Source organism: Corythoichthys intestinalis, chromosome 10, assembly GCF_030265065.1.
Source record: "Corythoichthys intestinalis isolate RoL2023-P3 chromosome 10, ASM3026506v1, whole genome shotgun sequence".
Classification (NCBI taxonomy): domain Eukaryota; kingdom Metazoa; phylum Chordata; class Actinopteri; order Syngnathiformes; family Syngnathidae; genus Corythoichthys; species Corythoichthys intestinalis.
In genome coordinates, this window is record NC_080404.1 from 28,777,514 (window position 1) to 28,793,924 (window position 16,411).

Here is a 16,411-nt window from a genome sequence, read left to right on the forward strand (position 1 = left end):
TCATATGTTTTAAACATGGCATGTAGAAAGGAATACTGACTGACATTCTGGCAAGATGTTGTAATGAAAATAATAATAAAAAGGAATCCGTCACAGGCAATTAGCTGCAACTTGGCGCTGTCACAAAGTAGTAACACTTGAAATTAATGACCGTAGCTGCAATGATGGTTTAAAGACACGTATTGATGTCGGCTTTGCGTTCCGTTAATATGAACAACAAAATGGACTTTTTCTTGCTCCATTGGTCTCCCGTCCTGGAGGTGGTCATGTTCCTCTTCTATGGAATCTTCATTTTAATGTTTTACCGTAATTTCCCGAATATAACGCGCACTTTTCTTCCCCAAAATCTACTTGTAAATTAATTATACACGGGTACAGGGAAGGAGACAGAAATATATAGACCCCAATCACCAACGTCACACAATCACGTGATCGCTGTATTGTGCCGCCATATTGTCCGTCATTGTGTGTCCGTATTGTCAATGATCGTATTTTCTAAAGGTGGATTTACTTGCAAATTATGGAATCCCCGGTGCTTTCAGACGCTGTAAACTCATTGGATGAGTTGCATTAAAGCCGTTAGTTGGAAATGCTTCGGTCGATCCAGTCGCCAGATCCATATTTGATGCCCAAAAGATGTTTCCTCCCGTCCGGTCCCATCGCGTGCGTCAGAGCTCGTCCTGAGACCACAAAATTTCCAATCATACTTATGTCACGATGATGAGTCGGGTACCCAAAATCGCACCGGCCCGACTATAAACAGACATTTGGTCAGCTGAGCGTGACCGTTGTCACGATTGTAAAATAAAACTTGATCGACAACGGGCCGGTGTGTGCCCAAAAATAGCTGCCCTGCGTAAAATGTCCTCCCTGACGGGAGCGCTTATTTATAATGCTTTATTGACGTGAAAACATCAAATGTTTTTATGGATGCATTACTGTAATGGATTTACAACTGTAAGATCAGTTTTAAATAATTAAATTACACAAAATATTCGTACTGTATTTTAGTAACAAAACATGGACTTGGCCACATAACCATCTTTGAACAGAAATGTATTAGTCTACACTCTACAGGTTTTCACGACCATATCCCGATGACAATCACACAGGTATGACATTTATTAGTTCAAGCAGAGTAAAATAATACATATTCACAGTACAAGAAAGTCGTTTCCGTGTGGGCGCTCCCGTCAAGGGGGGTATTTCACGCAGGGCGGCTATTTTTCGGCACAACACCTGTTGTTGCGCTCACCTTCTTGCTGCGCGACCGTGGCGACGAGCTTCGTAGTCTCCGTCTGATGACGTCTGCGATCGTGTTGGCATCATATTGATGTTTTCGCCGCTGTCTAATGGCTGTCGACACAAACATATCATGGACCGAGACAAACAAACCGTGCTGCTTTAGAGATTCGCCCTTTTAACAATGGGCACACAGCAACTACTAAAATGAGTGTTTATCTTCTCTGTTACTGCAACCAACCGCCACACATGCCTTCACCATTTTGATTAATCATTGTTAACGATTGTCAGGAAGGTTTTTGGGTTCGTTTACTAGGCAGTGATTCCTTAGACAAGCAGAAAAACACGCAGTAATAGGAGGAATGTACGTAGCGGTAATATGTAAACACGATGAGCTGACGGACAATATGGCGGCACCAGTCAGGGGGGGCGGAGTTGTGACGTCACGTGATTTGGGTCCATATATAAAGACAGATTTTTTTTTTATTGACACAACCATGTTGTGTTGAAAAAAACTTATGCGGCGATCCGTTGCCGACCATTACGGTACATAACGTCACTATTTGTTTCGGTAATACTTCACTCTGATTGGTCGAATGATTTTGTCTGTGTTTGTTGAGGTGGTTGCAGCTCAACGTTGCATTCATAGGAAGAATTGACGGAGAATAAGTTGTCTTTTCGCCAAAACTTGGCGTGTTTAATTTCCACTGACATCCTCTCTCATTGCTGTCTTCACAGGCAATCCCACAAATCAAAGTAATCAAAGTCAAACAAAAATATAAGTAGAAATTTAGAAAATTAAATCCCATTCTGCCATCTTGTGGCGAAAAGATAATGTCATAGGGTGATATTTTGATTTCCAAAAAAGAGGACACTCAGCCCAGCCTCAAGATACTTGAATTTTACTCAAAGTTCACTCAAAGATGCCTATATCGCTTTAATATATTTAAAGTGTGCCCCCTCACTCTGGATGGAAAAATGCATTTTGAAAAAAAACAAATAAATAATGACTAATATATATAATATATATATATATATAATGCAGACCCATGGAAATGTAGTCCAGTCAAAACACAGTTGGCTATGTGTCAACCAGGGGTCGCGTTAACCGAATATTTTCCATCGTTGACCGGTTTTTTAAAACGGTGACGGAAAAAACTGAAGTCCATCCGTCATTTTGACAGGTTGCAATTCACACCCCAGACCACAGGGTGGCGAATCAGCATATTAATTAGCTATTGTCTCTCTTGATGCGTGACGTCGTTGGCCTTACTCGGAAAAATGTCAAGGCAACTGAGTGTCCGAAGTTTCTTCAAAAAGCCCCAAAACGACGATGGTGTTGATAAAAGAGGTGAAAAAAGAGGGACTGATGCACTGGAGGATGAAGGATGACAACGAATCAAGTGAATCGCCGGTTCACTCCTCACTGCGGCGAGCAGTTGAAACACCGCCATTTACCAGGAAGGGCAGAATTGGTAACATGGTGAAAGCGGCATAAAGCCAAAAAAGCGGACCAGACTAGCCAGAGCCTGAAATTATTTCAAGGAAAATATGGAGGGTGCCACCACTGTGTGTACTCTTTTTGCTAAGCTAAGCTCGCATACCACGATAGCACGTCGGCTACGGACAAACACTTGACGCGCCGTCACCCAGGTGTACTTCGGAAGACAACAGGAAACAACAAGCTAGCGGATTGTAAGTCCATACAACTTTCTAACGATTAAAAAAAAAAAAAAGAAGATGCCTTTATGTGTGTCGTATCAACGTAGAGCAGGGCGGTAAACCGAAAATTTACCGGTACCAAAATTCTTTACGATGACCGACGTCATTTTGACCATGACGGTAAATTCGGCAATTTAATAAAACAAAAAAATAGTCTTTTCATCCCGCGTTGACTCTGTATTGTTCAGCTATGTTCATTCCCCTTCAAGAAAGCAAACAGTGTGCTTACGTATGGAATCACGTGGTTATCAGGAAGCCAATCAAACGAGCCCGGTATGCTAACGCTAGCGGCTAACGCTACAAGCAAACGTGATGGAGTGTTGCTTAAGGGAGGTTCGCCAAACTTTCACCCGACATTAAATAGACTCTTGGCGGCACCCAGACGGACTTTCACCCGTTGTCCTCCCTTGTTCTCACGATTTCAAAAGAGGATGCTTTCAATGCTTTCTACTGGTAGCCAAGCCACAGGCTAACGCTAGTGGCTAACGCTAGTGGTTAACGCTACAAATGAACGTGATGGAGTCGGATAGCGGCTCTAAACGAGCTGAAACAGCTGAACTTAATGAGTGGATTGGTCTCTGACTGCATCTAGCAATTATGCTGCGTTCCAGAAAAGTGGGATGTCGGACTTTTCCGACCTCCGAGTTGGAAAATATCATTGGAACGCCAGTCGAACAGGTAGGTCCAAGTCGCGAAGTCGGAGAAAAAATAACTACCCCGACTTCCAAGTTGTTTCAATCTGACGTCACTGGACAAATTGGCGCTCATGAAAACGTATTGAATGATAACACAATAATGAAGTAAATCAAGTTTATTTGAGACGCCATGTATTTTTTTCTCATACAGTGAATTATCTTTGTTGTGCTATGTTTTTATATTGACGATCTGCAAAAGATGTAACTAAAAAAAAGGCAGTCTACAGTGTGGGCTATAACGCAGCCGTCATTTTCCCTCTACTATTTGATCGCTTATTGGAAGGCAGGTTCGCTGGAGGTCAAAATGTATTTGGATGGCCAAAATAAAAAACACCTCGTCGCGATCAGCCATTTTTGTTGTTTACATTTGCTTGGATTGCTTTGAGATCCGAACTGGTACCATCCGAGTGGGATAAATCCGACTTCCCACTTCTCTGGAATGCAGCATTAGTTTATCACGTTATTGTGTATCTCTTGTCTGTCTGTGATTTCTCTGATAGCTTTTGTGATGGTAAAGCATTCATCATAAAGTACAATCTAACAGTGAAAATTATAACTGTTTAATGGCCCCAGCTATTTTTCTGTATGTGCTTAATTCTGTGTCATTAGATCAATGCAGCTTTAATGTGTGTGTATGTATTAAAAAATGCACTGGGAAAAAAAAATGAAACCTTGTAGCAAACACTTGTGTTGAGTAATAATGTCACAGCAGCCATTAACAGTAAGTTGTCTTTTTGAAGTGTACTGTTCAAGCTGTAAGTATTTTGTGTTACAATGACATGTTTGCACAGGCATATTGATTTCGACAATGTACATTGTTCAAGCCATACAAGCTGTTTTAAATGTTCATAGTTGAATTCTTATTGTTTACAATAATTTTTTGTATATTTAATGTTTAGACTGCATGTACAGTTGTTAAATATATTAAATCGAAAGCTGGTAAATAAATCTACAAGAAACGGTTAATCTGTATTTCATGCATTGATTCAAATTTTCAAATTATATAACAGTCTGCTTGGGTGAATTTATCGTGATTTATCGTTATCGAGGTAAATCTGCTCAATTTATCGTGATACGTGCTTAAGGCCATATCGCCCAGCCCTATATCAACGTGCATTTTCATTTAATAATAATGATTTAAAAAAAAAAAAAAATATATATATATATATATATATATATATATATATATATATATATATATATATAATGGAATTATATAATATTTTTATTATTAAATGTATTAGGATCATGGACCCACTTGGGGGGGGTATATATACTGTATATACATAATATAATAAAAATATATATGGAAACAGCACTGGCCTGCTGACTGTAATCCATGACTGCACTAATGTTAGGTACTTTATATTATAAAATATTATTGTATTATTGTGTATATACATAAAGTGACTGCATCAAGATATAGTCATTTTAAAAATTTAAGTGACTGGTAAAAATAGATCATGACCGGATTTTTATGACCCTGTCAGTCAAAATGACAGACAACGAAAAAGTCTAGCGCAACCTCTGGTGTCAACTAAACATTTTTATAAATTACTATAGCAACAATTGTCCTTGACAAATTGTTATTCCCATTCAATGTTCTAGATTGCACACAAACAATAACCGAAAAAAACTGACAAACTATTCAACCAGTATGTTTCCAAACGTAGCAGTTCAAAACTAAGTTTCCCATAATGCCGAGCGTGGTTTAGCTTACTGATAGTTAGCTGAGGCAAAAATCAAACTTTGCTACAAAAGTTTACAATCATCGGCAGCGCAACGATGCGACACCAAACGGGATTTTACAGTCAAAGCTCCGACAGACGTCAACAGTTGCCATTACGTACGTATTTATCGTAAAAAACTTAACAACTGGGCAGGCGTTGTGGCCAAATCGTCAATCCAGTAGATGGCGGTAATGCCTCATGATAGAGGTAAACTGCCAACAAAAACAATAAAGAACTACTCCTTCCCTCCCTTCTAGTAGGAGCCAACTGCTGCCACCCAGCGGCCGGAGGGATTCTCTTCAAATTGGTTCCGTGAAAAATCATAAAACCCGGACATTTTTATGAATTTATAAAACCCGCCCGGACGACGAGGATACTACGTGAAAGTAGGACTTGTCCGGGCAAAAGAGGACGTTTGGTCACCCTAGTCAATAATAACAAGCAATAGGAACAATATTTCCACATCAACTGATTACACATCCATAAATACATAACATTTCTCTCAACAGTGTTAAATTCTGCTTTTTTCACTTTTCATAAAGCACAGAATTTAGTTTCTTGAACTCATTTGAGCCAACGTTTATTGCAACTCGGCAACTCGGACGATAACAAACGTAACACAACACAGACTTCCTGTGTCCGTCAACTATATCTGTCCCTCGGGAAATTAAAACCTAAATAACAATGGTTCCGATTGTTGCAGTCTACGGCGATGCGCTCTTTCCGATTTCCGACTTCAGTCCTCACTTTTATTTTACCGTATCAATTCATGGAAGAAACATTTATTCATCATGATGAAACGAGCAAGTTATACAGCAGCCTTTAAAAGAAAAGTTATATCTATTTTGTTTTCTCCTGGATTCTGTTAAGTTGGAGAACTTGTCAAATCATATTGTTACCGTACATATTGTGGGTTTACGGCAATGTAACTATCAATGTGCTATGCTTGTGCTGTGTTTCACCAGTCAGTAAAATGACATTTCTGTGTCTGTACACGAGTTCTTGTAATCTTCTATATATTGATGCGAAAATTAGGGTGCTTGTACAATAATTTTCCCTAGATTTTACAAGTAAATTTGGGGTGCTCGTTATACACGGGTGCGCCTTATATTCGGGAAATTACGGTAATCACAGCTAGAACACTTACCTAGACTGAATCATTACTTTTAAAAAAATGAAGAAATAACAATCAACAATTATTACTTTTCTTCTCTAATTTTTTTCTTCAGTCCGCAATGTTTTTGGGCTCTGCCCTTTTGGAATATCAATGATCAGTCTGAAGATATTTGGCCCTAGGGTGCCTGGATAGTCTTAAGAGTTGATTGGTCGCTGCATAGTTGGAAGACATCCTGCGGCTGGATGATGTAGCCACAGAACATAAATGAGATCAAGGTAAAAAGAAAAACACAGCATTTAAAGACCCGTATAGATTGCTTTATGTTCCCATACACTTCTTTGGAAATATGAAAAAAATGGACCGTTAGGCTCCAGCCCTCTGGGGGGGGGGGGCTTTTTCCCCATATTATGACTTCATTCAGGGGCTCTAAAAACAGCTGTCATGCTCGGCTGCACTAAATGATCTTTTTCTTTTTTTTTTTTTAAAGCAAAAGCAAATAAAATCAATGAGCCCTGTTTTTTGTTTGTCACCTTTCTTGATGCACCTTGCCCATCCTTAGACCATCTGCGTCCACCCCACCTCTTTGTACTAATAGACAGATTTGGAAAGCATTATGGGGTTAAAACCCATCGCACACGTGTGGTCCTTGATGGATTTCCCTGTTCTGATTGCCTGAGCTGGAGGCCATGAGGAATTTCTTAGCCGTGCCCCTTGAAGAGCGTGTGACTGATGCAGAGATGTGGCTATCTGCTTGCGCTGGGGGTGGCGGGTGTCTGTGAGTGGATAATGAAAGCCGGCTGCAGACAAGCACACATACGCCCGTGAGAAAAACTCCAGACTCACCTTTACCAAATGTTCCTCGACTGACTCGAGAGTGTCACAAATACTAACATCATCTTTGACTTCACTTTGTCTTGGTCTTTATCTTGTTTTGTTGGCTGAAAGTCCTGGTATTTTTCAACAAATTGTAAAATTGTTACCTTTGTGCTATACTCAAGAAAGAAGGGCAAGGAACTATAAAATAGAACCTGTAAAGTCAATCTAGAACTTAAAAGCAACATTAGGTTACTTTTCAACCTTTATAAAATATTTTCATAACATTTGTGATGATATGTCGACTGACAACTAGTTTAATGACACCTCTTCAATATCTTGAGGGGGTCTGTATCGCTTTCACTGCCAGGAATTACATTTGAGGAGGGTGGCAGGAACCCCGCCATACAAAAAAAACTACAAATGACCCGACTGCTTTAAGTCACTTCACCCTTTCCTCAGTCATTATAAAGATGGAAGTCGATGCGAATTCTTTCGTGCGAATTCTGCAAATGCGGCAGAGCAAGAAAAGAGACTAAAAGTTTCGTCCGAGGAAACAAACAAAAACAAAAAGGGATAAAAGAACACTCAAGAATAAACATTGGCCCGGCCATAGAGTTCATAATGTATTGACATGACACAGCCCCCATTCACTGCGTCACGCCTTCCCGAAGGGGGCCGTCCAACACTCCGCTTCGTTTATTAGCAGTCTGTCACATGCAGCGATCTAACCCCGGATTTAGGTTGAAAAAGTAGGAAAGCTGTATTGCAAACAGGAAGGATTATCTCAGGAGTGATTTGTTCGAGGATTCAAGGTAATTATTATCTCTCGTACCATGCATGGATTTTGAAACGTTGTGAAAAAAATCAATGGGAGAAATTAGCCGCTACAGCATTGACATTATACTTCGCAATATTTACGTACAATAAATGCTACCTGCACATTTTTTTTTGCTTTTAACCAGGAATTTCGTCCATATCTATAAAGAATCCAGAGATACAGGCATTTATTCAAGATAATTTTCAACAGAAAAAACTCTGTTTACATATGGCGGCCGCTAATTTCCTTACTGACTAGCCTCATAGTTTGCAATATTTACGTAAAATAAATGCTACCTGCACGTTTTTTTTGCTTTTAACTAGGGCTGTCAAACGATTAAAAATTTTAACCGAGTTAATTACAGCTTAAAAATTCATTAATCGTAATTAATCGCAATTAATCGCAATTCAAACCATCTCTAAAATATGCCATATTTTTCCGTAAATTATTATTGGAATGGAAAGATAAGACACAAGATGGATATATACATTCAACATACGATACATAAGGACTGTATTTGTTTATTATAACAATAAAGCAACAAGATGGCATTAACATTATTAACATTCTGTTAAAGCGATCCATGGATAGAAAGACTTGTAGTTCTTAAAAGAAAAATGTTAGTGCAAGTTATAGAAATTTTATTTTAAAACCCCTCTTAATGTTTTCGTTTTAATAACATTTGTAAAATGTTCAATCAAAAAATAAACTAGTAGCCCGCCATTGTTGATGTCAATAATTACTTACACAATGCTCATGGGTGCTGAAGCCTATAAAATCAGTCACACCCAAGTGCCAGCAGAGGGCGGCAAAACTCCATAAAACACAACAAGTGAGCGTTTCACTGTACTGTCATTTAAATCTGTCTGAGCGGGGCATCTGCGTTAATTGCATCAAATATTTTAACGTGACTAATTTAAAAAATTAACGCCCGTTAACACGATCATTTTGACAGCCCTACTTTTAACCAAGAACTGAGACTCTTTTACGTCCATATCTATAAGAATTTTCAACGGAAAAAGTTTTTTTGTCTGTGTTTCCACTCGGTCAGCTTTGATGGAGATAGGCCCCTTATAAATCGGCCCCGTGTCCCGTCAATACATTATGAAGTCTATGGCCCAGCTTTCACTTGCTGGCGTGACGACCCCCCTCAACCGAAGTCGTTAGTGCTGTCGAGTGAGGAGGGGCGGAGGGCCTGGGGTGGAATACGGTACAAACTCAAACATTTCTAATTTTCATCATCGTCATATTCTATTGTTTAGCCACAACTGGATTCATTACTTCATTACTATTCATCCTACCTCATTACTATTCATCCCTCACACAGCAGCTGGAAACGGAAATGTCGTTTAATCCATTTGCAAGCGACCGGGAGATCATAATTTTACGACACTGTGCCCCGGTCCTTATGGGAAACGGAGTCTTCCTTAAGGCAAAAGACTACTGCGTTTGTCCGTGGGCGTCATTAAAATCGACCTAAACTGAAAAGCTACCTAGTGTTGCTTTAAATTTAAAAAGAATTTTGTTTAACAACCGCGTCATTTCGGCGACAACAGCGTCATCTCTCAGTTAGTCAAGTATAAATAAATTGTTACTTTGATATCAAAAGCTCTATTTGTCTTGTTCTTTATGATATTTTGTAAAAAGAAAACATTATTCAGATGTTTGGGATGTAACTAAAGCAAAAAATATCTGTGTTAAAGTCAGTTTTGTTTGAAATGTATGCGTTTACAAAAAGCTCATTTTCTCCGTTTTTTTCATCAGAAATAGGAAAATGGATCAAACTAAAGCCTGAGTTATACTCCCGCGTTGCGGTGACGGCGTAGCGACTACGGCGTCATTCGACATTCGATAGTTCTGCGGTGAGGGAACGCGTTGCTCTGTAATTCACCGCCAAGCCACTAGAGGGATGTGGTGTTATGTTTGTACGGTTTTGGGGCATGCTTGTTTACTTCCGCTAGTCGGAGAAAAAATAAACAATGCAAGATGGAACTCTTGAAAGTAAATATTCTGCTCATCAACACTGAATAAATATGGAACATACAAATGTTGACGGGCAGGCGACGCAGAAGACGGTTTCGAGGCAGTCTGGCCGACTTTTGATGCCGCACAGAGAGTTTTAGACTCGGGTGGAGAGAGCTAGCTGTGGCGGCTAGCTTCAAACTGGCGTCGAGCACTGCGTTCAAGGTCTGCAAAGCCCTCCAGCCTGATTTGTTTGCCGTGTCCTACAACCAGCCAGTGGGAAGCCATAGCAGATTTCTGGCGTCTAGGGAACTTCCCAAACTGCGTTGGGAGGCTTGATTTTAAGGTTATCATAAAAAGCACCGAGGCACTCTCAGTCAGTGATGATGTATTGTGTGTGTGAACTGTCTGTTATCGAAAATTAGAGATCAAAACAACTCTTTTGACACCAAATCTGTGCTTTATTCTTCATATACTTGAAACATATGTACACAGTAAATGATGAAGTGCACCAACCAAAAATACGACATAAAGTGATAAAAAGTTGGCAGTTTTTGGCCGACTGGGTCACCGCTTCGTGTGGCCACTCGATTCCGCACACCCACGTCTCGGTGGTTCTTCCATTTTTTTTCCCGATCGCCGACCTTGCCATTTGGCAATCACAATAATAATGTCTTGACGAGACTTGCTCTTCGATGACACTCCCGTTGGCTTGGTGCATTTTTGCGTGTAGAAAATAATGTTTGATTCTATTCTACAATGGCAGGGATTTCCCGCTGAACCGGAAACAACAGTCTGAGCGGACCAATCACAGTCCGTTTTCGCTACGTCATACGCGTCTACGCGACGCGAAGGTTAGAAAAATCGAGAGGCGCACGTAAGCCTACGGCGTAGGGTCGTAACTCGATTCTTCCTTGACGGTGTAGGTCTGACGCGGAAGTATAACTCGGCCTTAAGCTATTTTCTAATGCTGATTTCTAAAGAATGGAAAAAAATATGATTTTTTTTTTCTGCTGAAAGAAGAGTGTAATCTTTTTCTTTTTTTTTTTTTTGGTGGGTTCCATGTTTATATAGCAATAGAACATAATTTTCTGTGGGCCTTGCAAAATCAGTCAAAATCCAGTATAACGGCCGGGAGCGAAGGGCCTTGCTCTGGTGAAAATGGCTGGGAGTGAATGAGTTAAGTGTGGATTGGAACACCCACATTAGTCAAATGAACCAGATTATTGGTGTCAAGCATTCTCAAGTGTAGTGTAAGTGCAGTACACAAAACTTCAGACGCTTAAGTAGCCGGCTTTTTGCCTGTTGACATAACAGCAGTTGAATGTTTTGTTCCCCTGTGCCTCTCAGATAGAACTCGGTGAAGAGGGAGATTTATGTCCTTGTAGTGTTGCGGTTTTGCTCATTTGGAAAATTTATTTGTGCGGGGACATTCTGTTGTGTCTAGTCATCCTTGTCTTAAATTTTCTTCAACATGAGATGGCATCCCCCAGCCCCATGACGAGAAACCCATCTGAGGGAAAGAGGATGAATCTTGCTTTGATTGCCATTGTCAAAGTAGCTGCAGTTACACGGACATGACTCCTTTAAATACCCCGGGATGCTCAGGAGTCCAGCAGATGTGAAACATGACAATTGACTTGTTGTATGACAATACTGTACATTCAAAATACAAACAAATCATACACTCCTAGAACATAGAGTATGTTGTTTGACTCCTGACACAAAGATGCGAATGCTTGCTTAGGAGCTTGCAACCAAGCGATAAAAATATAAAAGCAAGCTTTGACATTTGAGTTGTGGCTTTTCCTGTGCGCAGTCTGGGTGAAATGCAAGTGGTGGACCATGAAAATGAAAGCCTCTCGCACAGTCTGGAAGGTGTGGGTGAAATGAATCTTTTCCCTTCGGCTGTGTTCTCATCACTCCACGGCCAAGAGATCCTAAGTCAGTCAGGCGGTCAGGCGGGCGGGCAGGTAGTGAAGGTTGCAGGCTTTGACTCGACTTAACAGTTTGGATTAAAGGAGCCCTTTTGCTGCATTGAAGAACTCTTGAAGCGTCCACTGCAGGAAGTCTTTGCAGTGAGTTCAGTCGATGAAACCACAATATAGCACCCCTAAAGAGTCACAAAAAAAAGAAAAAACATCATGCAGTGGAGATTTTTTTTCCTCTTACAAAATGATAGAAATATAATTTAGTAGAGGTGTGCATCGGTACTGCCCTCACGATTCGATTCGATTACGATTCGGAGGGCCACGATTCGATTCGATTCAGAGGGTCACGATTCGATTCGGTTCGATTCGGCAATGCATCGCGATGCCTTAAAGCCTGGGATGCATTAAAATTCTAAAGCAGTGCATTTTTTTCGTGAATCATGAGGCAACACAAGCGGTCAGACATTAAACAACTTTTTTATTGGCTCTTGTGTCACTCCTGGTTGAAGTCAAATGAAAATACTTTTATATATATATATTAAAAAAAAAAAAAAAAACATCACAGCATTTAATTGGTGCTTTGAATAAGACCAGGGCTTTCTCTTTTTTTTACACACAGTAGCAGCCTTTCACACAGTGCAACATCTGAACTCCTGTGCAAAATCAGTAATAACAGTCACTGTATTTTAGTCACAACAACCCATCGATAAAAATATTCAAGTAAATATTAAAGAAAACGACAAAGAAAATATTGTAGTGCAGCAGCATCTTTATCGCAATATCAATCCAGGGATCAGTTCAGTTGCAAACAAAACATCCAACTAAATTGCAATGTAGAACAAAAGTAAAATGTAGGCCTAGCCCACTATATATGTGCAATCAACTTAGAAATGCAATCAGTAACTACCACATAACAATAAAAAAATAATGAATTAAAATGAAGTGCAGCAGCATTTTAGCAGCCATAACAATCTGTTTCAACATGAGGAAATATTTTTTTTGCAATTGAGAGAGCAGAGGGATAGTAGAGGCTAGATGGGGCCTAAAAAATCCAGCCCGACACGACCTGCTGGTATTGAAGCCCGACCCGGCTTGGAGTGATGCGAAAAAAAAAAAAAAAAACGCAGCAGCAGCAATTTATTTTCATTTCTTTGAGATGGCAGAAAAAAACGCATGTTTCTTAATGTTTAAATAGTCTACATATTTTTGTGATCATTATAGAAGCATTTACACAACGAAATAACGCGGGTAAAGTTTAATATAAAAAAAAAACATACGATATTGCAGACACACAGAGGAGAAGATTTAAAAGCATCACATTTGTGTTGCCTTTGTGTTCATAAAAAAGTCTTTCGTAACGAATTCTCAGTTGGCAGAAAAAAAACGCAAGTTTTCTTAATGTTTAAATAGTCTACATATTTTTGTGATCATTATAAAATCATTACACAACGAAATAACGCTGGAAAAGTTTAATAACATTTTTTTTTTTTTTTTAAACCCGAGTTTGCAGACACTCAGAGAAGAGGATTCAAAAGGATCACATTTGTGTTGCCTTTGTAGCATAAATAAAAGTGTCTTTCGTAACGAATCGCAAGCGCCACAGCGGAGGAGAAGAAGAAAAAGCGGGCGGCGCCACTGCTTCATGTGAGTGCACAAGCAAATGCACAATACAGAGAGCCTGCTCTCGGTTTTATCCCTTTTTTTTTTTTTTTTTATATAATTTATTAGTCCGGCGCGGGGCGGCCCGACCCGACCCGACCCGACCCGACCCAAACGTGAATGCTTAACATTTTGGGCCCGACCCGTTCGGGTTCGGGCACAAGATCTAACCTCTAAGAGATAGGACATAACATAACAATGGCTGAAGCGGAGAAAGAGGGAGCAAGAAAGATTCTTGATGCACCTAAGACATTGAAAGCTGACATCTGGAGACATTTTGGCTTCTATGAGGTTGGTGGGAAACTTGACCAGAGTTATGCAGTGTGTAAAAAATGAAACATGACAATAATAATACAAATGGGGAAACCAAATCCATTGCATCACCGGAATTGCGCAGGGAAGATTTTTGAACGTACTTATATATTTTAAAATGCGCTGAATACAGTGCCTTGCAAAAGTATTCGGCCCCTTTGAATCTTGCAACCTTTCGCCACATTTCAGGCTTCAAACATAAAGATATGAAATTTAATTTTTTTGTCAAGAATCAACAACAAGTGGGACACAATCGTGAAGTGGAACAACATTTATTGGATAATTTAAACTTTTTTAACAAATAAAACACTGAAAAGTGGGGCGTGCAATATTATTCGGCCCCTTTACTTTCAGTGCAGCAAACTCACTCCAGAAGTTCAGTGAGGATCTCTGAATGATCCAATGTTGTCCTAAATGACCGATGATGATAAATAGAATCCACCTGTGTGTAATCAAGTCTCCGTATAAATGCACCTGCTCTGTGATAGTCTCAGGGTTCTGTTTAAAGTGCAGAGAGCATTATGAAAACCAAGGAACACACCAGGCAGGTCCGAGATACTGTTGTGGAGACGTTTAAAGCTGGATTTGGATACAAAAAGATTTCCCAAGCTTTAAACATCTCAAGGAGCACTGTGCAAGCCATCATATTGAAATGGAAGGAGCATCAGACCACTGCAAATCTACTGTCTGTCCTTCCAAACTTTCTTCTCAAACAAGGAGAAAACTGATCAGAGATGCAGCCAAGAGGCCCATGATCACTCTGGATGAACTGCAGAGATCAACAGCTGAGGTGGGAGAGTCTGTCCATAGGACAACAATCAGTCGTACACTGCACAAATCTGGCCTTTATGGAAGAGTGCCATTTCTCAAAGATATCCACAAAAAGTCTTGTTTAAAGTTTGCCACAAGCCACCTGGGAGACACACCAAACATGTGGAAGAAGGTGCTCTGGTCAGATGAAACCAAAATTGAACTTTTTGGCCACAATGCAAAACGATATGTTTGGCGTAAAAGCAACACAGTTCATCACCCTGAACACACCATCCCCACTGTCAAACATGGTGGAGGCAGCATCATGGTTTGGGCCTGCTTTTCTTCAGCAGGGACAGGGAAGATGGTTAAAATTGACGGGAAGATGGATGCAGCCAAATACAGGAACATTCTGGAAGAAAACCTGTTGGTATCTGCACAAGACCTGAGACTGGGACGGAGATTTATCTTCCAACAGGACAATGATCCAAAACATAAAGCCAAATCTACAATGGAATGGTTCAAAAATAAACGTATCCAGGTGTTAGAATGGCCAAGTCAAAGTCCAGACCTGAATCCAATCGAGAATCTGTGGAAAGAGCCGAAGACTGCTGTTCACAAACACTCTCCATCCAACCTCACTGAGCTCGAGCTGTTTTGCAAGGAAGAATGGGCAAGAATGTCAGTCTCTCGATGTGCAAAACTGTTAGAAACATACCCCAAGCGACTTGCAGCTGTAATTGGAGCAAAAGGTGGCGCTACAAAGTATTAACGCAAGGGGGCCGAATAATATTGCACGCCCCACTTTTCAGTTTTTTATTTGTTAAAAAAGTTTAAATTATCCAATAAATTTGGTTCCACTTCACGATTGTGTCCCACTTGTTGTTGATTCATGACAAAAAATTAAAATTTTATATCTTTATGTTTGAAGCCTGAAATGTGGCGAAAGGTTGCAATGTTCAAGGGGGCCGAATACTTTTGCAAGGCACTGTAGATTCGGCTTGTTGCCCGCATCGAATCGAATCGTCCATGCCCCGCATCGGGATGCATCGCCGCATCAATTATTGTTGACACCACTATAATTTAGGGCTGCAGCTATCAATTTTTTTGATAGCCCCTTAATGCCATATGTGGCGATTCGGCATCAAAGTGTTTCCGCTCAAAATGCAGCCAAAATACCGTCTGCCTTTGTTCACTGCCGGTCGATTTATTGCAAACACATGCCTAGCAACCTACTTCAAGCAATAGTTTCAGTCGGGTCCGACCAGAAACGACACCACATCCTTTTCCCGGACCGCGATGTTCAAGTTGTGAGTCGCGTCCAACCTCTCGTCACGTACTTGACAAATTCATCCGATTCAAGGTAAGTAAGCTGAAATTAAAAAAAATGTACCATCTTATTGTGTACTTGTGTCGCTAACACGAGGAGATAGAGTTTCTATGACAAGTATTTTTGAAGCGCTTTGATGATTTTGCTTTGCCGCTTTTACGCCACAGCTGGCATCAAAGGAAAAGCGCCACGCCCCTCCCCTGCCACCCCGCAAACGTAAATGAGCTGTTTGTCGGTGGTTTGCAACACTCGCACGCCTTTTGTGTATAAACTATCACTCTCGATATCATCTGTAAACATTACAAAAGTAATGTGTTGCATAAAAAAG